Raw genomic sequence first — 26,326 nt, 5'->3', positions numbered from 1 at the left:
ACCGTTGTCTATTAGCAGCTCATAGAAACCTTGTTGCAGTATCCTTAATTGTTGTCATGATGCCACATAGCTGTATGATAGCATGGCCTAATTAAGGACAGTTTGTGCATATTTGAGTGGGCTGAAGATGACTGTCATCTTGCCCTAACCAAACTTCAAATTGCAACAGAGATATATTAGATGCACGTTGTATCTATGTTGAGTTTGTGCTAGGTGGAATATTGACAGAAGTTTATGCAGCCTGTGGGAGCAAGTGAAGACAAGCTACAGTCTTGGGTGTAGGATCTTGGTGACTAATGCAGTCATGAATGGAGCAGAGATTCTACAAGTTACAGCTAGTTGCTTTGCTAGGCTACAAGCCCATAACAAGCACCTAAGGTTGTTCCATAACAGTGAAGATGGGTGCAGCATTTGTGCAGCATGGTGTAGCATGGTGCAGCGCAGTGATGATGGGCATGGAGCAGGAACAAGAATGTATTGCAGCAGCATGATGATGATGTATTGTAGTACAATGAGGTACAACTCAGTGATGGGAGCAGCATAGTGTCAAGTGCAGCATGACAGTGGTGCAGTACAATGATGATGATGAGTGCAGCATAGTGATTGGGTGCAGCACAGTGTCAAGTGCAGCATGACAGTGGTGCAGCACAGTAATGATGATGAGTTCAGCATAGTGATTGGGTGCAGCACAGTGTCAAGTGCAGCATGACAGTGGTGCAGCAAAGTGATGATGATGAGTGCAGCATAGTGTAACGAAGTGCAGCACAGTGATGGGTGCAGCTCAATGATAGAGCAGCACAGTGATGAGAACAGCTCACTGTGATGGCTGCAGCATGGTGATGGAATCACCTTCGAGAATCAGTTGAAGCAGTATACCTTCACCTGAGTTCAGATCAACTACTTCTTGTATGATCTTCATAGAAAAGATCTTTGCTCTTATTTTGATAAGTCAAAATGTTGACCTCTGATGTATATGTACTATCTCTCTCTGTTGAACTATTGAAGAACATAAGAAGAATTGATGAAGGGTTTCCCCACATTGGGGTTTGTCACTGGATGGCGCCACATCTTGTGTCCTCGTCTTGGCTTGTTTTCTATGATTTATGTTTATGTTCTATCTGCATTTTACTATCATGCTAAATGTGATTGCTAGTCTGGAATTGATAGTGAGCTAATATGGAAAATTGAAGTAAATGTGCTCTCAGCAAAGAACATACCTAAAATTAACAACAGTCCCATGTGTTTTAATCTGAAAATTTCATTTCCAGAATTCTATATGTTGAATGTATGTTTATGGGAAAGGGCATTTAACTGAATAGGAGTGATAAGATGAAATTAAAATCAGGTTGGGATTCTTGGAAACTTTTTTTTTAATCATCAATTTTCAACATGGTATCAGAGCTACAGGCTGAAAATTGCAGTTTGAACAGCAGACAGCAAACAATGGTTTGGACAACAAAGTGAATTTTTGGACACCAAACTCAGTGTGGACAACAAACGGATATTTTGGGACAGCAAGGTGTGCTGGAAAGTTCATTCCTCCATTTTCTTGGTTTTGTAAATTTTGGACAGCAGTGATGGCCATGTTCTTAAGGATAAAGGACAGACTAGATGGGATATCCAACTATGTCATTTGGAAGGACAGAATTCAAAGAGTGTTTGAGGAGGCAACAGTTTGGGATATAGTGCAGCTAGTGCTTGTACCTCCTACTGCTGCAAATGAACTTGTTGAATTCATTGATGACTACTCTAGGAGGACTTGGATATATTTCCTGAAGACCAAGGATGAGGTCTTCAGTCACTTTAAAGAGTTCAAAGCTCTTGTGGAAAAGCAGACGGGTAGGAAGATCCAGGTCTTGAGGTCAAACAATGGTGGTGAGTACACCGATGGTGGGTTGTCTGACTTTTGTGCACAGTGGGGCATTAGGAGAGAGTTCACGATTCCTTACAACCCCTAGCAGAATGGGGTGTCTGAAACGAAGAACAGAGCTATTGTTGGGGCTGCTAGAGCGATGATTCATGATCAGGGGTTGTCTTTGTTTTTGTGGGTTGAGGCCTGCAATACTATTGTTTATCTTCGAAACAGGAGTCCTCACAGAATATTGGGGAATATGACTCAGGAGGAGGCTTTCACTGGAGAGAAGTGTCATGTGGGACATCTTCGTATCTTTGGATGTCTCACATATTCTTATATCCCCAAGGAGCAGAGGACGAAGCTGGAACCCATGGCAAAGAAGGGTATCTTTATGGGTTACAGTAAGACTTTGAAGGCCTATCAGATCTTCATTCCTTCTAAACGGAGAGTGGTGATTAGGAGGGATGTGAAGTTCGAGAAGGATAGGGCCTATCGGAGATCACGAAAGTATGGTGAGAGAGAGTCACAGACTTCTCCTCAACAGGGAGGTCACGTATAGGGAGCAAGACCTCAAGGTTCTGGATCAATTGGTACAAGAGGTACTTCAACGTCAGTGACATCTGAGGCACCAGTGGCAAGTTCACTAAGCACTTCTTTAAGGATTCCACTAGTACAGAGTTCACATGGCACTTCAGCTGACACATGCATAGGTGCCAATACAGGGTCTTCGAGGACAGGTGTTGGTTCAAGCACACCAGGGTTAGTTGGCAAACCTTCAGGTTCACCAGACTGGGGGGCAGAGGATGAGGTTCTCTATGGGGAAGCTTCTTCAAGGAAGAGAGACCCAAGTGGATTCAAGACACCTTGACGGAAGCCAAGCCCATTGGTCCTCCAAAGAGGGTGAACAGGGAGAGTGTGCCACCTGAGCGATCTTGCAGTTATGTAGCCAAGGCTACCAGCATTGTTGACTCTGAGCCTACTAACTATGAGGAGGCTTCCAGCCAAGAGGTATGGAGAGAGGCTGTGGTGGGGGGGTATGCCTCTATCATTAAGAACAATGTCTAGGAAGTGGTGCCTAGGCCTGAGGGCAAGTCAGTTGTGACTTCCAGGTGGCTCTACAAGATCAAGCATGTTGTGGATGGTAGCATTGAGAAGTTCAAAGCGAGGTTTGTGGCTAGAGGGTTCTCACAGATAGAGGGAGTTGACTATGATGAGACTTTCGCTCCTGTAGCTCGGTACACTCTTATCCAGTCTCTTATTTCTATTACTGCAGAAATGGGTTAGCAGATCCATCAGATCGATGTGAAGACCACATTTCTTAACAGAGTTATAGAGGAGGAGGTGTATGTTGAGCAACCACAGGGCTTTAAGGTACTTAGGCGGGAGACCCATGTATGTCGATTGAGGCGAGCACTCTACGGACTTAAGCAAGCTCCGAGAGCTTGGTATTCGAGGATTTATACTTACTTGCAACAGATGGGTTTCACGAAGAGTGATGCAAATCCAAACCTATACTACATTGTGGGGGATGATTCGCTTATTCTTTTGTTGTATGTTGATGACTTGTTCATTACTGGGGCAGAGAGACTGATTAGTGGTTTCAAGGAGAATCTTGCTATGGAGTTCGAGATGAAGGACAATCGGTTGATGCATTACTTTTTGGGGCTTGCAGTGTGGCAGGAGGAGGGGCATATCTTTCTAGGGCAAGGGCGGTATGTTGTGGATGTGTTGAGCAGATTTCACATGGCAGATTATAGACCCATGTCTACACCTATGATCACCAACTGGAAAAAGCTTCATGTTTCAGATTCTAGTTTGGTGGATCCCACATTGTATAGGCAACTTATTGGGTCCTTGATGTATCTGGTCAACACTAGGCCAGATATATGCTTTGCAGTGAACACGCTTAGCCAATTCATGGATGAGCCCAGGAAGGTGCACTAGGTAGATGCAAAGCACATTCTTCGATACGTGCAGGGAACTGTTGATTATGGTCTGGACTATAGGCGGGGAGATGGAGTGAGGTTGGCAGGTTACACAGATTCAGATTAGGCAGGTTATGCTTCTGACAGGAAAAGCACTTCAGGGTGTTGCTTCGGATTGGGTTCGACAGTTGTGTTGTGGTTCAATCGAAAGCAAAAGTCAGTTGCTTTGAGCTCTTATAAGGCTGGGTATATGGCTACTAGCTAGGCTAGTTGTGAGGCCATTTGGCTTTGCAAGTTGTTGTATGGCCTATTTGATCAGGAGTTGAGAACGACGGTTATTCACTGTGATAATAAGTGTTGCATTAAACTCACGGAGAATCCAGTGTTTCATGACAAGTCAAAACACATTGACATCAGATATCATTTCATCATGGACTATGTTCAGAAGGGGGCAGTGAAGCCGGAGTATATATCAACAGACGAGCAAGTGGTCGATGTTCTCACGAAGTCCTTGCCAAGAGGCAAGCATGTTCATTTCAAGGACAAAATGGGTGTGGTGAGAAACACTTTCCTCGGTAAGAGGGAGTGTTGATTTTTAATGTACCTTGGACAAGTAGTTTCCCATAGGTTAGTCTCTACCTAGGGAAAAGTGTCCAAAATAATTATTTTCCTAAATGTGACTTTATAAAGTGAAAATGACTTTATAAGTGGTGAATTCAATGTTAAATTATAAAGTGAAAAGTGACTTTAGACATAAAGTACAATGTAGGTATTTTATTTAATGGGTGAGTTAAAAAATAAAAGTGAGAATTAAATGCACATTTATTCTCATCCCTTGATGTAAATGAATCGGAGCCATTAGATCTTAGTGTTGCCCAAAAGTCATTTAGGGAAACAAAAGAGAGAAAAGAAAAGAGAGATTGCATTCATTCTTCATGCGCAGATTGGAGAAAGGAGGTTGAGAGCTAGAAAAAAGTTATGAAGGAGAAATTTGTTGCAGCAAGCTGAAGGAGTGATTTCTGGGCAACGCTGGGCATGGAAATCAAGGTTTAGAAGACAGCGGAAGGTACAGTACAAAAATCATTTAATGTTGTGAGTTGCACATCATTCAAGAGAAGTTTTTGAAAAAAAAATCCATACAGTCCATACAGCAGTACCGAAATCTGTACAGTCAGTACAGTGCATCCATACAGTCGTATCTATATAGTACATATTTTCAGCTTCAAGTGGGAATGGAAATCAAGGCAAAGTGGGCACCGTTTTCAAGGAGTTTTGGGCTGAAGAGATAAGTTGTATTTTGTTATTTTGATTTGTCTGCAAATGTAGTTTACCTGAACTTGAAAGATAAATAAGTTTGAAAAGCTCTCTAACAGGGTTTCCCCAGAGAAGATTGAAGAGGTTTTGCCTGGGTCTAAGTTGACCAAAAATCTGTGTATTTTTATGTGTATTGCTGGTCTGGTTATGTCCATATTTATTTTCAGCATGTGTTGACAGTCCCATGTGTTTTAATCTGAAAATTTCATTTCCAGAATTCTACATGTTGAATGTATGTTTATCGGAAAGGGCATTTCACTTAATAGGAGTGATAAGGTGAAATTAAAACCAGGTTGGGATTGTTGGAAACTTTTTTTTAATCATCAAATTTCAACATCTTGGACCTCTCAAAAAGAGGAATCTAATGCAATCATCATCTCCATTAAATGAGCTGTCCCCAGGTGGAATTTAGCCCTAGTTGCCAATTTTAACAAACAGGCACCAAGAGCTTCGTACATCAAAATTTACAAACATTTGTAGGATAATGGATTTAGAAGAAGTAAGGATGGTGATATGGTATTATCGTTGATATCTGTATATGACATCATCATTATAGGAAGTGAGGTCCAAGCAATTACCAAGGTAAACACTAAATTATGTTCTTTTGACATGATAAACTCAAACCCCTCCTAAATTATTGCTTAGGTGTAGAACTTTGCCAATTAACAAATGTGTCTTTGTTTCTCAAAGTATGACAAAGGTCTATTAAACAAAGACAAGATGGTTGATTGTAAAAATTCATTTTATACCTATGCAGAAAGAGCTGAAACTTTCAGCCAAAGTCAACTTAAAATCAACCAGCGGTCAATTTATAGGCAGCCAGAGGAAGTTCAATTTATCTTACAGCCACTAGGCCGAATCTTAGATTTGCAATCAATGACATATCGAGGTTTATGGAAAACCCTAAAGTTGACTATTGGACAGCGTCAAAAAGAATTTTGAGATATGTTGAAGATACAACTGATTTTGGATTATTACATGGTGAAAGTGATGGACTTCAACAGATTCATTAAACACACTCTGATGAGGCAGGATCAGCAGATGATCGGAAATCAATTATTGGTTATGTGTTCAGTCTTGGAACAGATGCAGTGTCATTGGTTAGCAAGAAACAGCATCATCTTCCACTTTCTTCTACTGAGGCAGAGTACTGGGCGGCAGCAAAAGGAGGATGTGGAACAGTTTGTCTTGGAAGTTGGAATAATACTTGGAAAATTGATGCTTCAGCAGACCAAAGAGAGTTATTTTTGTTTTAAAAATTAGAAAATAATCTAGTGTTTCATGTGCACACCAAACAAAATGATGTATATCATCCTTCATAAAACAGCTTGTAGAATATAAAGAGGTTGAACTTCAATATTGTATCACACAAGCAAAACTGCAGACATCTTCACCAAGCCACTCGGTCTAGATATGTTTTTCAAATTTAGGTACAAGCTTGGTGTATTTTTCAGAATCACGATTAATGGAGAATGTTAATGTAATTATTAATAGGTATTTTTTTATTAAATAGCATTTACTTTGCATTAATACATAGTACATTAAGTACTTTAAAGTTAATAACAAATAAACAAGAAATAATTACGTAATGTCTTTCTCCTCTTCATTTGTATATATGTAGGAAGACATATCATGATTTTGAATGAATATAAACTTGACAGTTCTCTTCCCACTTGTTCGGTTTCCTCTCTGTTCAATTTCTGTGTAATCTTACAAAAAGATCATGAAGTAATTTGGATATACAGTAGGGAGTGTGTATGTTTTAATTGGTTAATGTTTGGTACTCTCTTCATTTAAAAAAAAAAATTGTATCAAGGACTTTTTATATATTTTGATTTATAAGCATGGATGTTACATATTTCATCCATACTGTGCTGTTATTTTTTCTAAAAATATTAATATTATATTGGGCTAAATTATATCATGTGCCATGTCATCATTAGGTACAGACATTACGCATCTCTCCCATGCTAGAATGTAGAATGCACCTCACTTCTCTCGATGCAATTAGTCTTAGGCCATGATGTTTATGACAGGTAGCTCTAGAAGCCATGCATTGAGATGTCAATATCGATAAGTTTCACTTGTGTGTAGCCTGCTATTCAATTGTATTTACTGCAGCCACAGTTAGACAATATGAGAGGTCAAACTTATCATTTGATGCCTCTTTTGTCCCATTAGAGAAGCTTTATTGCAGAGACAGTTCTGGATATGCTGCATTGCCACCCTTGATTTGTGTAAGGTGTTAATCATATAACTGTTTGAAGTCTCAAATTGAACAAATGGAAGGCAGTTTGCCACCAGCAGATACACAAAGTCACTTCCAGTAGTTCTATACCAAAATGTTTGCTGCTGACGAAATATATTTTAGCACAATATACGTTACAAAGATGCACTAGTGAGTATATTGAAAGATAAATAAAATTTCCAAAATTTAAGTTGTGTTACCAACAGCAGAAAACATGGTTAAAACTTAAAATGAATGACAAATTTTACAAAAGTACAAAGATACCAGAAGTCAACGTTGTTAAAGATATGCAGATGAGAACTTTAAGATAACGAAAACATATAGAAAACATTTTACCGGAGAGGAACAAGAAGGGCAGACGTATCCTGCTGGAGCTGTGTGGGGAGGAAAACTTTGGAGATGTGACACCAAACAGTGTGTATGCACAACATCTAAATTTAATTGAAAATACAATAGTCAGGAATGATTTCCAAAATCCATCAAGCCAGATAAAAGCAATGAAGATCCATATGTACCATTAAATGAACCACAAAGATATTGGTAATATTCCATATCCTATTCGAAGGAAGGTCAGTCTTACGTAAGCAACCCAGTCGAGTAGTAGCAGCTCCATCATCAAAGCCTACTTGACATTTATTGCAGGCTGTAGGCCAATCATAATCGCCATCTATCACCCACTCTGAGTAAGTCCGCACCTATCAAATAGCATAAACTACTTTTCAAACTTCTTAATTCCAGATCATTACTGAAAAATAATATATTCCGAGAGCAGTTTGAATAGCATCGGAGGAAATTAGCATTTCTGAGAACATATATTGATTAAAGGCTTTAAAAATAGTAATTCAATCACAGCCATGTGACATTAGACCTTGTTAATCAAATCAATGCCTTGTCCATAATGACAATAAAATAATACTTGCCTCCTCTAGATAAAATCTTGACAGTTTTAGAGTTAAATTAATTTCAAGTTAGCACCATCAGAAGTAAAAATTATGTGATGTATCCTGCAGTGGGGAATGAGAAAATAGACGACGTTCTTTTGGTCAAATAAATCTTGTTAATCAAAAGGCTTCATTTGACCTCGTTTATATAAAGTTATAAACAACAGTCCCTGATTATAAGACACATTAAGCAGAACTTAAATCTTATAAGAACATCCATCAATATATAAGCTATTCAACCAGATAGAAACTTATTTATCATTTGATAAAGAACTGATTATGATCAACAGTCTGCTTATAAGCATAGTATCAGGTTTGAGAAACTAAAAAGCAAATGTGTGTATATATATTCCAGGGAAAACTTCGTGGAATCCAACCCCATTCCCCAGAATATCCAGATAGAGGACATCTAAACTGCCAACAATATATCAGCTAATATCCCTAAGGGACTCAACAGGATTTGAACTAACGGCTTCTGACCTCCCCATCAGCAACACACCTTTGGTAGATGGTTAAGTAACAGACTTAGAAATTTTATTTATATAAGCCCAAGGGTTAGATCTGTACACACACAATGGGATCTACAAAGTTGCTTGAGTATATATACATGTAACCTTTTGAAATGTTCAAATTCCAATATATTCCAAGAAACTTCTCTAATCCCAACATGTCATAAACCTTATTCTTGGGTTTGTTGCAGAGGCAATTTAGGTATCTAAGAATTTAACTAAAGCTTAAAATTTAATCAAGAATTAGATGTACATTATAATCCTGAAACATAAGAATGCTTCGTCGATATATAATATTAAGGATAATTGAGGTTGCCATACATTGAAATTTATATTATTAGAAAAGTGATTTCTTAAAATTCTTAGACCAAAAGACAGGTATTAAATTCATGTTTTATATATGGAATCGCTTATAATTGTAAACTGTAGTAGTTGTATGTTAATGAAACTTACAATTCCTAGCCCCTAAAATAATTATTAAATCCATCTTTTATATGGAGTCACCTGCAATTGTAAAAAACCATAGTTGTATGTTCATATAGATGTATCGAAGTAAATGATAGGATATCCCCTTAAGAAAAGCAAATATTATTGAATCGAACATTATGCATGATAAGACTAATTATATGAACTTAAACATCGTAATAATTGGGCGTGATGGAAGTATTTATGACGTCACTCCATACATGTGCGATGAAGTAGTTTCCATATATATATATATATATTCTATTGTGTTTTTAACTTTTTATACGTGTAGAATAATTGCCATGATAATACTCTCACATTTCTATTTCTTCATAAAAACAAATTCTAATTTAACATTTTGTAATGTTATTAATAGAATTCCGCAGTTAATTAAATATTAGATCTTTTAATATTATTTTATTACTTCGCAATATTTCATGTTTTAAAAAGGTTGTCCACGTGCAAGTAATGGGAAAGGGTGAAGAGATGAACAACAAAATTTTTGGAGTTCATGTGTTAATATCAAGTGTAAATGTATGTAAAACACATGCATTCACGTGTGTGTATGGAGTTTGTACTTCTGTATATCTGCAATTAATAGATAGCATCGTCATCCATACATCCAAATCAAAAGTTACAAAGATAGATTCCATCAATATTAGAACGTATAAGTTAAGACGATATGTGAAAGTTATAATGACTTAGCTTTGAGCTTCAGATGAGAATTATGTTATAATAGGACTCCAGAGCCAACATAATAGTAAACAATACTAGTACCACAGTTTAGGGGTTTGGGATTTGGATTGTCTTAAAAAGGACTATAACGCTATGTACAGTACTTTAGTTTATTGGGACAGGTTGCGGTAAGACCCAAATTTAAGCAGAGAAGCAACCCAAATTCAAGCAGTTCACTTTCAGTCCAAAAGATTCATGACAAACTGCCAGCATGATGTTTTTGCAGTTGCAGAAGTCATGCCCTAGCAGAGTAGTCTGTTTGCCAGCCAGAAGAGAAGATATTTTTGGAGAAAAACAAGCCCAAGACATGTATATTTGGCAAAGGAAGAAATTCTAAAAATGGGCCAAATTTTGGCAGAGAAAGCAACCAAGAATTTGTGAAGAAAAAATGCTTAGTGAATGCAGTCTGGCTCAGGCAAATTGTAAGCATTTTCAAAGGGAATTTATCAGTTTAATGTCTGGATTGTTTGATTGAGTGGAAAAGGCTGGGGATTGTTAATTTGTCTGGTTGGAAAAAACTTATTAACTGAAGTACTTGTGAGGAAAATCACACAAGAACATTGACAGTGCATGCAAACCAGAAGGGCACAAAGTTCCATACCAAAATCTTGTACAACTTGAGCTCTAACCTAATCTAACACAACTCTATTTATCTAGTAAGTGACATAAGTCATTATAACTTTATCATATGGCCATTATTATATGTTAACTGTAACACCCTCCCTTAATGCTCATATGAAGAACAAATGTTTGTCCCATAATACAAACTCATCTGGACCAAATATGTCAAAGATGTTTGCAACTTTGCAGCACAACTCTATAATGCACCCCAAGAATCAGATTTTGATGTTGACACCAAATGAACAAAAATGTCAACTACAAGTCATGTGACCAGCATGACTGATGCAATGTGAAACACCTCACCGAATATTTGATCAAGCACTGACACTTAGTAGGATAAGTGTCAATGTTGGCTAGTATTTTCTGTTGATATACCACAGACGTAGAATCTGATTTCAACTTCAAGAAGTTGTACCTTTCCACACCTAGGGACCAAAGTGTTATAAAGTCGCAAACCAAGCCTCCAAACCCCTGCAATAATCTGGAAAGTGTATCATCCAAACCTAGAACCTTCATCCTGCAATTAAACCACAACCATGTGTCTAATTGTATGGCCTATTCACATCCATTCCCCAATCATAATTTTGCCTTAGCTGGGACTAATTTGAATACATCCAGCTCCTCTAGTATTCCATCTTTCTTCATGTCTTCAAGCCTTCCACCTTCATCTCCATCACTGCATTTTGGTCACATCTCCAAGCCTTCCACCTTCACCTCCATCACTGCATTTTGGTCACATCTTCAAGCCTTCCACCTTCACCTCCATCACTGCATTTTGGTCACATCTTCAAGCCTTCCACCTCTTCCAACCATGGATCGCAGGAGCTCTTCTACTTCTTGTGCTACCTGCACAATACCCTGCCGTCATTGCTCAACCTTCTGCACTTCATGTTAAGTTATGGTATGTTCTATGCTTATAACACTTTACTTCTTTTTCTTATATTATTCCACAGATTAGCAATCACATTTACATAAAGTAAAGCGCAAATAGAACATTAAACGATCGATAGAAAACAAGCCAAGACAAGAGACACCAGATGTGGCGGCTAGCCAGGGACAAACCCCACAATGTGTGGGGAAACCCTTTGATCAAATCTTCTTTTATCTTCAATAATTCAACAGAGAGAAATAGTACAATAAATCTAATTTATATCAACAGTAGCCGCATGCTTTAATAGTACTTTTTTGTATTTCCATTTGCCGCATGCTTTATCTTGTAAAGCCATTTGGAAGTAACAACTGTCTTGTCCTGGGGTCTGGGAACTACTTCCCAGACATCATTCTTCATAATAGACTCATATTCTTCGGTCATAGCATCCTTCCATACTTGATGCTTGACGACATCTGAGAATGATGAAGGCTCATTTTGTATGATTGTGCTCATGATGGTCAGGTATCCCTGATACCTATTAGGTTTCTTACTTTCACGAAAGGTTCCTCGGGGTGCAGCATGTCCTTCAGCATCATCAAGTATCCCCCTAAGCCATGAAGGCCTCTTCTTAGAAGAGGAAGGCTCAGGTGGATAAATAGGATCCATGGGTTCCTCCACATCAGGCATTGTTACATCATTTACCCATAGAGACAGCTTCCACAATCGTACAGGTCTTCCTTTCCGCCACACCATTCTGCTCAGGAGCATGTGGTGTAGTAGTCTCCCTCTGGATGCCAGCCTCAGATATGTTTGAGTGAACCAATTGTAATATATCGGAGGTCTTGCTTTGGCTTGAGGGGAATGGTCCCCTTTTGAGCTTTCCTTCGGCACATCCTAGACATACCACCTTTCTCTACTCCGAATTCGGGCATCCCTATCATCATTTGTCTTACACCAAGTAGAGCTTTATAATGAAGGGGGGCAAACCTCCGATGCCAAAGTTCGGATTGAAGAGATGTGTCATAAGACATGACACCTAGCGAACTTCCATCAACCTGATATAATGAATCAACACAAAACCCAAGAGTAAAGGCATCCTTAACATTATTTTTCGCTACACGTACCTTGCATCGGTGAAGGTTACGTTGTAGCCTTTGTCTTCCATTGCCGAGATGGACACCAGGTTCTTTCGGAGGTCAGCTGCATTTAATACATCCTGGAATTTCTAGCCTTCTTGAATGGTTGTCCTCTTCCTTGATTCCTAGCTCTCCTCTTACCTTTGTTATTGAATTTGTCATTCCTTTGATTGCCATCAAAGGGATTTTGATCATCGTCCTGGTGTGAGTGCTTTCTATCAGGGCACTCCCTTGCATAGTGACTTGCTTTATCACAGATGTAACATCGTCCTTTTCTTCCACCCTTAGGTCCAGCCTTTCCTTTTGATTTAGTCCCAGAATTATTTCTTTTCTTAGCATGAGAAGAAAAGGCAGTAGGAGGACCTTTAGGCAAGGGCATTTCTTGCTCTTCTACCCTTGTTTCTTTTTGAATGCATCTAGCCATTAATTACTCGAAACAAGGAATTACATTATTGTTCAGAAGAGTAGTCCTGAACACGTACCATTCGGATGGTAATCCTCCAAGAGTCGTGAGTGCCATTTCCCTATCAGTAATAGTCTCCCCAATAGATAGGACATCGTTCTTGATCTCGGTGATTCTTAAGAAGTATAGTTGCATACTCTCATCTTTACCCTTCTTGATTTCCCTTAGCTTATTTCTAAGAAGCAAAACTTGATTTGCATCATTAACTTTAAATTAACTCATCAGTCTATCGTAGATTTCCTTGGGGGTGTTCAGGTCAGAGATGTAGGCCACCAAGTGCTTGTCGATAGAGTCCCGGATGATCTTCTTTGTTTTGACTTCTCAGGTTTTCCATTTGTACCTGGCAGCAGCGGATACATTTGATGGAGGCTCAACAATATTGCATCTTACATGGTCCAAACACTCCTTGATCTTCTAGGGTTAGATTGATAGACATCTTCCATCCATGATAGTCAGTGTTCTCACGGAGCTTGTCTTTGGCAGGAAAGAGTGTTGAGGACCCCATAGTTCTTTTAGGATAGCCTTGACAATCTTCTCTTCGGTGATTGCTCTTGCTCTTGCTCGGGTTTTGTCTTCACCTCAGCGTTGATACCATGTTAAGTTATGGTATGTTCTATGCTTATAACAGTTTACTTCTTTTTCTTATTATATTCCACAGATTAGCAATCACATGTACATAAAGTAAAGTGAAGATAGAACATTAAACGATCGACAGAAAACAAGCCAAGACAAGAGACACAAGATGTGACAGCTAGCCAAGGACAAACCCCACAATGTGTGGGGAAACCCTTTGATCAAATCTTCTTTTATCTTCAATAATTCAGCAGAGAGAAATAGTACAATAAATCTGATTTATATCAGCAGTAGCAAACCCTAGATCAGCAACATCAGCATTAGTGGCTTCCTCATCAAACTAGAGCAGACAATATCTCACAAACCGACCATCGGATTGGCTTGATTCCACCACCAAAAGTTGTGGCTTCCAGAGGAGGTTCAGATGAACCTACAGCGCAGTTCAGGTGAGGAGATCTTCTAGTCCACGCAGGTCAAACTTTACTTCTGCAATTGCAACTTTAGTTTCGGCAGCTTCTAGCTTCAAACTAGGGCAGTCGATATCTTGCAAACCATCCGTCGGATTGACTTGATTCCACCACCAAAAGTTGTGGCTTTCAGAGGAGGTTCAGATGAACCTACAGCGCAGTTCAGATGAGGAGATCTTCTAGTCCACACAAGTCAAACTTTACTTTTGCAGTTGCAGCTTCAGTTTCGACAGCTTCCGGCTTCACATGTGTGAGGGAGAGACCCTTTTCCGCGCAATAGAGAAGAGACTCTTTTCTGCGTAGTAGAGAGAGAGAGATGTGATGAGATGAGTGAGTCCAAATGAGGAAAATTCCTCCTATATTTATACACAACGTTGGTGTTTAAATAAATGCGACTGTTGGGCTTCTGAGCCTACATGAGTTGTAGGTCGGCTTGATAATAATTCCATAATCAAAATAAATTCATATCTCTGTGAATACTTATCGTAATCGGATCATCTTTATATCAATCCTACACCTCTCGACGAGGGGAATCTAATAAAAATATTATCAGCCATGAATAAGATTACCCACATGAAGTTTTGCCCTAGTTGCCAATTTTAACACTCCCTCTCAACTAGGGAGAACCTCATTTGCAGTCTGTCTATCAATCGTTACTATTCATCCATCAAATGCACTGCCCTGTACAACCTAACCCTTGCCCTGCTCTGCTCTATTCTGCCTATTCTGCTTTGTCTTGTTCTGCCATGTACTGATCTATACAGCTCTGCTCTGTTATGCGCTGCTCTGCTTTGTTCTATTCTGCTCTACTTTTGTCTGAATTATGAAGAAGAAATGATCGAGGATGTATCATACTGACTCAAAGTCAGTCTCAGAGTATGTACCACTGGTCCCAGACCAGTCTCAACCGACCCGAAGCCAGTGTCATAGTATGGTACAACTCCTACCACTGGTCCCAGACCAATATCATTGATCCTAGATCAATGGAGGTCATCCTAGCGTAGGGAGTACGATAAATACAACGATGCATCCATCGGTACTACTATGGTCCCTAACTTCATTTCCCTGCTCATTGATCAGATGAGAGGTACTTCCCATGAGTCCCAAACTGCATGGGTAGGATGTCTCGACAGGAGAACTTAATCAATCCCGTCCTCACAGGAAAACACATCAATCCCGTCCTCACAGGAGAACACATCAATCCTGCTACAATCGCCATGGAGAACACATCAATCCAGGCCTCACATGAGAACACATCAATCCTGCTACAGTCGCCATGGAGAACACATCAGTGATGATGATCTCAGCAGTAGAGGATTAGTTTCTTGGTCTTGGAGTGGCTAAATAGGTCAAGGATCATGGTCTTGGTATTCATCAATTAGAATCTCTATAAGAATAATTTTGTGTGGGATTTCCTCTCAAAGAGAGAGGTTTTGGCCCTGGCAGATAGCCAACATCTTGTGTTTTTGTCTCTTTTGTTTTGGTAACTATTTGATGAAATGAGAAGACACACTCTAATAATAATAACAAGCAAAGAATGTGCTAATAAGAAAAGTTAAAAATACTTCACAAATAGTTATCATCGACAAGAAGAATCATATTAACTTGAATGCCCTAGATTCTTCAACATGGTTTTAGAGCTAAGGTGCTGAAGTCAAAGGAAGGGTAGCAAAGAGACATTCAAAGAAGCAGTCTACAACAGCAAGAACTTTTGTTTCCACAAGTCATCATCAAAAGGCCACCAAGACCCTCATCAAGTTGTCTAAAAAGCAAGGTAGCTCAAAGGACCTCAAAAACGAAGATCACATCATTTTGGAAAAGGATGAAACCTAGAAGCAGTCCTGATCTACACTACAAAAGAAGGCAAAGCATATTGAAGGCAATAAGGCATGGTCATCTTCCAGAAAGGATTATCTCCTTGCCCTAAAAGAAGATCATCCAAAGAAGCAACAAATTGTCCTCATCAAAAGGAGCAACCTTTTCTATTAAGGAAAGGCTTTCTCATTTGAAAGAAGATCATCCAAGGAGAAGCCCTAATACATCTTCAACCATCATCAAAGTGATCAAGTAGAAGAGTTCATTTTCACTTGTTAAGAAAGTACTTTCCAATCTTTAATTCATGGGAAGGAACTCTTAAGGTCCTCTCCTCTGTATGTAGCAAGAAAGGAAACATAAAAGAGATATATGAAATGCTACAAGATATACTCTCTGAAATACAGTGAAGAATGTCATATCACTTAGCCCTGATTGACGGTATCAAAGAATGAAGGAATATCTTCATGAGATCTCAATTGGGAGATTTGGGAGAGATGATAAGAAGATAATCATCATTAACTAATAAGCAAGGTAACAAATGTCCATGAACAAGAAGGTTACCTCATTCGACAACTTGTGGTCTCTATGCTAGATAGAAAAGGACAAGTTGTGGGCAAAAGTGTTGAAGGTTAAAGGACTCAAACATGTGCAGAAAGGAAAGGGAAGGTTGGTCCTCAAACAAGACAGAATTATATAGCTAAGATTCAATGCTATGGAAAGATGATGGAAAGAAGCTCATATCACCAGAAAGATTGACGAAGCTGGAAAAAAAAGGGGCCAAGGAAAGAGGGAGTAACAGGTCTCTTGTGTTATAGATATGACCATGATAATAAGATGCATCGTGGCATCATGGAAGCATTAGAAACAAGAGCTCGTGACATCATCATGGGAATCATGGAGCACATAATCTATGATAGTCAAACATGAAGGATATAGCTCTTGGGAACCTCATTAGATATTGCAGGAAAGGAAGAAGTCATCCAGGACAAGGCTCATCATACAAAAGGGAAAACATCCGCCAGATGGGGATATGCAAGATGCTCAAGTTTCTTTGATGGAATCCTCATCGGAGGGTTCACTAATCTAGAGAGGAAGCAAGTGTTTCATCAGGAACTCCAACTTATGGAATTCATGGGATGATTGTATGATGAAGCAGATCAAGGATTGAAGATCTTTTCAATCAAGGAAGCTACTGGAAGAAGCCTAGATGACCTAAAGGTAAAATGAGGTATGTATGCTTGTGTTAATATTATAATATCATGTCGTATGGTTGCAGGTAACATGGATCACTACTTCTATCTTGAGAAGCATGATCAAGGGAAAAGGATCTCCTCTTATGAAAGGACGCAGGAAGGCATAAGTCACACTAAGATGAAATCAACATAATATGTCCTCATATGAAGTATGAGGTGGTTGACTACAATTAAGAAATTCTAATTGAAAGCTCCTGGGAAAGGAATGTGTGAGGAAGGAAGAGATCGTGAGATATGCAACCATGATGAAGGCAATCAACATCCAAAGGACCAAGAAGATTTGACTAGGAAATCTCTCGGAAAAGATATGAAGACTCTGATGAAAGTCTGAAAAAGATGGAGACCCTTAACAATGCATATCTTTGGGAGATGTGTCAACATGTATAAAGGATGTTGATACCTACAGAAAGATGTCATGATGAAGAGCCATCTTGAGAGGTACTATTTGATTTAATGTTATGATTTCTTGAATAATATCTGGATGAGTTCATGTAGGGCTACTGGAACCAGAATTATAAGTACAAGTACAACTAGCATCCATGTGGTGCATGGAAATTCCTGAAAGAAACATGATAAGGAAGAAGTAGCCATATGACGGAGGTTCCAGAGATGTATCAAGAAGGCCACTTTCCATGAAGAAAGGAATGACATAATGAACCAAGAAGGAAAGTGATGGATGGCCAATGCCCTACAAGGAAGAAGCTCCATTGAATTTCATGACAACAAGGAAAGAAGTTGATCAAGCAGCTTAAGGGCCCACGAAGAAGAAGCTGCTGATGAAAAAGGAGAGTCCCTTGTTAAGAGGGAACTCTAACAGGTCCCTGATCAAGAGGGAGGTTGGATTGGATCACCCCTAATTAAAAAGGAGTGACAGTTGTCTTTTTCCATTTCATGTGTCATGCACTAGACCAAGACTAACAATCGTAAGTCTTAGTGAAGGCCATGAAGAGAAATGTAGACACATTATGGATGTATCCTCTCTAGTTGAGAGGGAGAGATAGACACAACATTCTTGTCTTCACTTAGGAAGAAAGAATGGAGGATTGGCTAATCATCTGGTATCTGATGCTCTTTGAGGATGTGTAGGGCATCCAAGATAAGAGTGGGCAAGAGGACCGATATTCTTTGAGTGTTGGGAACCCAAGATAAGAATAGTCCTAGAAGGTGATACTCAATGAACACCCGGGTGGGTATGTACCTTGAGAAACAATGATGAAGGTGTCTATAGTCATTGGCCTTGCCAACGTTGTGCTCTGATCCAATAAGAGATAGAGATGTCAATCAAGGCCTTGCTATGGAAACAATGTTGGTTACTATGATGCTATACAGATGGGTTAGTAATCCGATTCTTCTTATAAATTCTTCAAATTGAGAATGACCAAGTACCATTATGAATACCTCCCAAGTTAAGAGGGAGTGTTGAAAAAAGTGTAATCAGGTTCGGTCTTCATAACGACATGATCTTTGTAAATGATGAAATAAAAGAAACAAAATTATTTTTGTATGCCTTGTTGCATGGGTTTCATGAGCAAGAGGTTTATTTATTAGTGGCTCCCATTGAGAGCCTTAGAATTTATTATTGAGTCAAAGAGTCAATGTCATGTATGAAGAGCTCTTCTTGAGCATATGTAAAATATATATGAGTCAACCTAGTGTCTAGAAAAACCCTCCAAAAAGACAAGCACAATCCTCTTAATGTCGGTCTGCAAAAGGAATTAAATGAATAAAAAGCAGTCATGTCGGCTCAAATAAGGTGACACATCTCTTCATTGGTTCATGTCGGCTAAATATGGAGGACAAACCACTATATATACCCAGCTAGGGTCTGCGCAAAAGGGAAGGTTCAGGATCTCAACATACCTCTGAAATCTCGGTGGTAAATACAGTGAGATCTTCACATATGTCCCTGAAATTTCGGATGGAAAAACAGTAAGTCACTTCGGATGGGTACAACCAAGAAGGTCTGAGATTTTCAAATGTGTACAGGCCTGAGATCTTCGCACATACAACTTTGAAATTTCAGATGAAACTGTAAGACACTTTCGGATGGGTACCACAAAGGTACAGTGTTGGCATAGTGGTGACAAGGATGATCTCGGTGCGGGGAGAGAACACTCTGTCTCGACATACCTCCAGACGCAGTCAAGATCTCAATTATGATCTCGATATAACACACACAGTCTTGACATACTTCAAGGTGCAGTCATGATCTTAGCACAACTATGATCTCGATCTTAAAGGAGACATAGTCATAAGGTGAAGATCTCAGTGAAGGAGCAGCAATGGTGCAACAACAATGATCTAGTTGTTATGATGAAGACCTCGGTGAAGGTGCAGCAATGGTGTTGCAGCAGTAATGAAGATTTCGGTGGTGTAGTAGTGATGGCCTCAATGGTGCGGCAATGATGATGATCTCAGTTGTGACAAAGAAGAGGATTGGTGTCTTGGTCTTGGAGTGGCTAAATAGGTCAAGGGTCATGGTCTTGGTATTCGTCAATTGGAATCTCTATAAGAATAATTTTGTGTGGGTTTTCCTCTCAAAGAGTGAGAGGTTTTGACACTGGCAGATAGCCAACATCTTGTGTTCTTGTCTCTTTTGGTTTGGTAACTATTTGATAAAATGAGAAGACATGATCTACTAATAATAACAAGCAAAGGTTGAGATAATAAGAAAAGTTAAAAATACTTCACAAATAGTTATCATTGACAAGAAGAATCATATTAACTTGAATGCCCTAAATTCTTCAATAGAAGAGTCGTGTCTCTTTCTTAAGGCACACACTTTTACAGCTTTTCATAAATATATATTATTATGTTTGTTACGAATATGTGCATTGTGGACACCAAGTTCCTTAAAGGGATTATACATTATCTGAAATAAGATAAAGATAAGATAATTTTATTAATGTCCAACAAATGACCATAAATAGGTCAACGGGACTGAAGGATACAACTAGTATGAGTACAATGTGGGAGTGCAATTGCAACTCCTAGAAAATGCCAAAGCTAAATCTCGAATCAAATGAGGTAGAAAAGGATACAATAATAGGACAGCCTCATAAACATGCATATAACCGCATAATGTAGATGGCTAAGTGAATAAGTCCAAGGTTGGAGGCCAATGATGTTAAGAATGTCTGAATATGATAGCCGACGATGAGGGGTGTGACAATGGCGCTAGCGCGCTATCAGAGTCCCTTGGATCCAACGAGGTGTCTAGCTACATGATCCTGAGGATGTAGGAGCGAGGGATACTTCTACCATCTAAGGCCAAAGGAATAAAGCTCTGGCTAACTCTCTGGCTACTCTGCTAACGTTGTGAAGGAACCTGTCGTTGGGGGGGCTCTGTTTGGGAACCATCTAGTCCTATAACCTTTGATGCTCTAGCTATGAGTGAACTGATGAATAGTTCAGCACCTCCACAACAGCCGCAAGGGTATGGTATATGAACTTGTTAAGGCTTTCCACTGCCCATGTACAAGTCAAAGGCCAATACACTAAGAATCCTATTAATGATGATATTATATATTCTTATTCATATACAACTGGCTTTTCACAGGATTGTTCTACCATTATCTATTCCTAACTACGTCGTGTGAGAAACATTCGTATTTAATTACTATACAGTCATTATAGGCAAAAGTGGCTTCTATCTTATTTACATTTTAATATTAAATATATCATGAAAACTACAATTTTGGTTGGTTGGTAGGTTACAACCACAACCAAACCTTTTAATGTTTTGACAAGTTAGATTGTGAGTCCCTAGACGATATCGAAGTCTGAAACCACCTATTTATGAGTTGTAATCCTTATCTAGTGATGTGGCTTTGTCATGATCCACAAATGAGTTGTGAGTGAGATTTAGATCTAGAAGTGGTTAATTTCATGTATAATAAATTGATATCATAAGATCAATACAATGAGTAGAGAATGGATTAAGGCCGTTTTTCCTAGTTTTTATCATGTCTTACTTGTGCTATAATATTAACATTGTATCAAAGTGTCCTTGAGTCTTAAGAGGCCCAGTAAATCCATGGTGGTGTTCCATTGGAAGGCCATGAAAGAGCCAATGAGGAAGCTTTAAAAAATGTTGTTGGAGATTTGATACTAAGCATTTGATGAAGTCGAGTGTAGTAGTGGATTACTTATTCTTGCAAAATATGAGACTACTATGAGGTTAACGATTGTTCATAAAGAGCAATTTGGTCTTAAGAGCATCATAGCACTTCTCTCTCCATGGTAGTAATCCAAGAAATTGTTGAGGAAAGAGTCCAAATCTGTTTTTTATCATAACAGACCTGATTTATGAATGGCGTATATCTAGAAATATTTAAAGATCTGTCAATAATCAAACAAGTAAAGAATTTCCAAATTTGGTCAAGTTACTTAGCATTTGATCTATTCCACTCGAACTCTTTTTCTGCATTTGTTTGTTTGAGAAGAGATGTTCTTGTAGAATCATAGAGGCCGGAAATATTTATTTATTGTCTATCACTAAATGGCTTATAAGAGTGCCTTCACATGCTCTGTTCATGTGCCTTAATCTACAATTGATCTCATCAAATCAGCATTAAGCAATCTGCTAGGTCACTGGAAGAGTCATGAATAAAAAGGCTGAACACGTCCAAACTGAAAGGAAATCTATGTGACAGTCAATTATGTAGCATTGTAGGCGTCTCATTTGTGCATGATTGTTTGAATATATTTCACTTTGATCTGCAGTCTCGGTTTTCAGCTATTTGAAAGACTTTTCAGACCTCTCACAAACCACTCACAGATTAGCAGTGTGTGTTGAAAATTGTAACTAGGTTCGGTCTTCATTTTGATGTAATTATAATCATGACATTGTATTTTCTTTATAAGTAAAGAAAAAGAAATTATATTTTGGAGTATGGGTCTCATACTCAAGTTTTGAGTCAAAAGAATGTTCTTCGTGCTTTTAGGTCTTATAGGTCTTTCTAGGTCTTTCTAGGATAAAGAATAATATTGGTCATGTGTCATAGTCTCATTTGGACTCATTGTAATGAAGAAAAATATTCATTTTATCAAAGAAAAGTCGTGGATAAGCCCAATACGAAGTCGGCCCAAGAGAAATATCAAATCGGCCTAAAGGAGGGTTATTCAACCCTCAAGAAAGGCTATAAATACAAGGGAGCTCGACCTCATTTGGACACACATCTCAAGCAAGCTCGATCTGCAATAGCGAAGAAGAAGAAGAGTAGCTGGGAGGACGAAGAAAAAGAATAGAAGTCGAAATTTTGTCAAGGAATCTTTTCTCTTGTCTTGTTAGGGTTTGTGAAGTTGCCAGTTGCAGGGATACGAAATTTTGTAGTAGTTGTAGGGGACTGAAATTGCAGGGCCGAAATTCTGTTGCAGGGCTCGAAGTTGCAGTAGCAATGAAGCAGTATCGATGTTCTAGAAGTTGTCTCAAGGAAGAGCTTGTTGGGGGCTAGCTTGGGGCTTGAAGGGTTTGTTGGCTTTGGTCTTTGGGTCTTGGAAGTCTCTTTTGTTAGTAGATTCTAAACAAGAAGAGAAGCATTTTTTGAGTGTTGCCCTGGCTTGAAGCCTATATCTTGTACTTTGTTTCTCTATGATCTTCATTGTTTTGGTAATTTCTTGATGAACAGATCTAAAGAAGTAACAAAGAACCAAATAATATCACAAGTAATTATCATTATAAGGAAAATAAGTTCTAACCTACAAGTCTCTATATTTTCCAACATGGTACCAGAGCTAAGGTGCAAGAAGGAAACTAAAGATCACATCTTTGTTAGCATTATGGCAAGGGTTATAAGGAAGGGTTTCAAGGTTCTTGGAAATCTCACTACATCTATCAAGAATTGTCTATTAAAGATCATCGCCAAGCTCGCAAAGGAAATAACAGATCAAAGCTTGTTTTCTGCTTTATCCAGCACATTTAAGGACGAGAATGTATGGGTTATTGACAGTGGTTCCTCTAGACATATGACGGGAGAATGCAATCAGCTCCAAACCCTATCTAAGGGAAACTCATCTCACTCTATCGAACTTGGATACAACAAGAGATATCCACTGAAAGGCATCTCATCATTATCATAGTTTTTAAAACCGGCCCAGAAAACCGGTTACCGGTCTAACCAGCCGGTTGGAGGGCTGGCCGGTCCGAACCGGCCCTTCTAACCCGGTTTACACCCCAACGTGCCCAAAAATAGGCCCTAACCGGTAAAAACCGGCCGGTTTAGGGCGGAACCGGCCGGTTTATAGCAAACCGGCCAGTTCCGTCCTAAACCGGCCAGTTTATGGACATTGTTCACTGTTAAGTTATTATCATTGTACCACTGTCACTTCTTATGATCAATAATATTGTTGCTAAAACCAAAATAGGACAGTCAATATCTTGTTGTCCTACATCATTTGAACTTTCCTAATAAATACAAAGTCACCTTCTACAAAAGACTTTCTCAAGATACACTGCTACTTGTCACTGTTAGTGTTACTGTAAATGATGAAAACCCTTAGTCATGAACTGTGTAGTTTTTAAAATTCTCACTGTGATTAAATATGAAATAATAGTCCCTTTTTTGGTTATATTATCAAGATGCTTTTGCTTAATGTTGTTTCCTTTTGACTTGCAAAGATGACTCCAATTGTTCTTAGTATAACTAAAGATATGCCTTCAATTATAATGCTCTGAGCTAAAACACAACACTAAATTCAATCATTGGCTTAGTGCATTTTGATACTTTAAGTTGTTCAACAAGACAATGAGATTGCGGAGGGGGTCAATGTCATATATTCACAATGGGATACCTAACAAAGGTGTCTTTTATTCATATATCACATATGTCACTTCAACACTTGCTAATCTTTTGCTTATTGCAAAGTCCGAAAACTCATAAATCTAGGGCTTATCAAGATTCACCAATCACTGCAAAAGGATAGCTTTGATCTGTTCAACAGTCAACTCAAGGATCCTAATAATATTTATTCACCAATAAGAGTTGAAATTTTTCCCTTAACAAGAGATGTCCTACTCCTAACTTCTATAGATTTGTAGAGAGAATAAATATGCAGACTGAAGGACATTACATCCGGCCGGTTTATAACTTAACTGAAGACTTGTAGTAGGCCAATGGCCTCATAGCTTGCAGCATTGTTTTTGGACTTTATAGGCCATTTAGAGCCTCATTTCTTATGTATTTTGCTATTTTGTCGATGATATGTATTGCACTCGGTGCCATTTTGATATATTCACCTTTGCATGGTATATAAATGAGCAAACTTTGCATATTTTGTCTCTATTGGCTTGGAATCATGGTTTTACATCTTAAAAATAGTTTTGTTTCATTAAAAATTAATTATTTAATGTATTTTTTAAAAACCGGTTCGTTTAGACCAAACCAGTCCCGGTTAGACCGGTTCCGGTCGGTAAACCGGTTCATTAGGTGGACCGGTTCGGTCACCGGTTCCGGTTTTAAAAACACTGATCATTATAGCTCGACTCAGGTGGAAGCATTCACCTTAAAAGCATCTTATATGTTCCAAGTTTGAAGAAAAACTTTCTATTTCTTGTCTAGAGGGTAAGGGTGATAGCATTGCTTTTGTTGACGGCAAGGTGTTGGTATTGAGGTAAGGGCTCTAGTATTAATGAAGCAAGGGTGATTGGGATTCCTGAGGGGACATTGTATAGACTCTATACACCTCTAACTCAAGCCCCAGTTCACTTAGAAGTGAGTCCTTCCAAACTATGGCATAGAAGGTATGGACACCTTCATTATAAGATTTTGCCATCTTTGAGTCAAATGGTCAATGGCATCCTTGAAATAAAATATCATGAAGGGATCTGTAAGGGATGTGCTCTAGGCAAGAATATAAAGAAACCATTTGCAAGTAGTGATACTAGATTTAAGGAAATTTTACATCTCATGCACTCAAATGTATGTCGACCTATTGTTGTAAAGTCTCTTGGTGGGCATCAATATTATGTAACCTTCATTAATGATCACTCAAGGAAGACTTGCTTATATTTTCTTAAGAACAAGGATGAGGTATTCGAAAAGTTTCAGGAGTTCAAGAATGAAGTGGAGAATCAAACTAAGAGAAAGATCAAAATTATAAGGTCAGACAATGGTGGAGAATACACCTCCAAAGAGTTAATAGCTTTCTGCAAGGAAGCAGGAATCAAGAGGTAGCTCATTGTTCCATCTAATCCTGAACAGAATGGTGTGATAGAAAGTAAGAACCATACTATCCAAGAATGTGTCAGGGCTATGCTACATGATCAAGATCTCCCTCAATTCTGATGGGGTGAGGCATGCATGACAGATATCTACTTATAGAAACGAAGTCCTCACATGATTCTTAACAACATGACTCTGAAAGAAGCATTTACAGGAAAGAAGCCAAGTGTGAATCATCTTCGCATATTTGGGTATCTTGTACCCAAGGACAAGAGGAAGAAATTGGATTCTACCAGTCTAAAAGGCATCTTTGTGGGATATAGTGCTTCATCAAAAGCATATAGAATCTATATCAAGGAGGATCGTCGAATTGAGGTGAGTAGGGATGTCATCTTTGATGAGAGCATAGCTTACAAGAAATCAAGGGATGTTTCGATTGACTCTGATGAAGAAGAGATACCTATCTTTCAGTATATCTTTAGGAGATACCTATCTTTGAGGATATCTTTAGGGATAATGATGGCCAAGAACCAGGACCTGCTCAATTAAAAGTTGAAGGTCCTTGTGAACCTATACAACAAGTATATGTACCAGAAAATCAGAAGAGGCCTGTTTGGTTAAAAACTACTCTTCAAGAGGCAAAAGGACATACAGCATCAGGGACATCCAGGGAAAGTAAGAGGAAGAAGTATTATGGATACGTTGCATACATGACAAGGCTTATTGAAGCAAAACCTTCCTCCTATGAGGATGCAGCTAAGCATCAAGAGTGGAGAAGTGTTATATAGGAAGAATACCAATCCATAATGAACCAATGTTGCACGAAGCGGGAGCGAAGCGGGAGCGAAGCGGAAGCGCGAAGCGGAAGCGCGGAGCGCGGAAGCGTCATTTTCCAAAAATCTAGGAAGCGAAGCGTCCACGGAAGCGTCTGCTATATATATATATTTTTTTTTATATTTTTTTGCATTTATAC

General features: G+C 38.7%; 1 long non-coding RNA gene across 1 annotated transcript; it reads right to left on the bottom strand.

Moving 5' to 3' along the window:
• Nucleotides 1-6,900: 6,900 nt before the first annotated feature.
• LOC149232871 (uncharacterized) lies at nucleotides 6,901-8,042 on the bottom strand. The gene is made up of 3 exons (XR_016248191.1): nucleotides 7,923-8,042; nucleotides 7,679-7,773; nucleotides 6,901-7,443 (listed from the first exon to the last, which is right to left on the bottom strand). It is a non-coding gene; the product is annotated as an uncharacterized LOC149232871 (long non-coding RNA).
• Nucleotides 8,043-26,326: the final 18,284 nt, after the last annotated feature.

The sequence above is a fragment of the Pinus tabuliformis genome, chromosome J (assembly GCF_031772625.1).
Source record: "Pinus tabuliformis cultivar Carrire ecotype Pingquan chromosome J, CPIR1, whole genome shotgun sequence".
Classification (NCBI taxonomy): Eukaryota; Viridiplantae; Streptophyta; class Pinopsida; order Pinales; family Pinaceae; genus Pinus; species Pinus tabuliformis.
The sequence above is the reverse complement of the archived record's forward strand: the minus strand, read 5'-3'. Positions and strand labels throughout refer to the sequence as shown.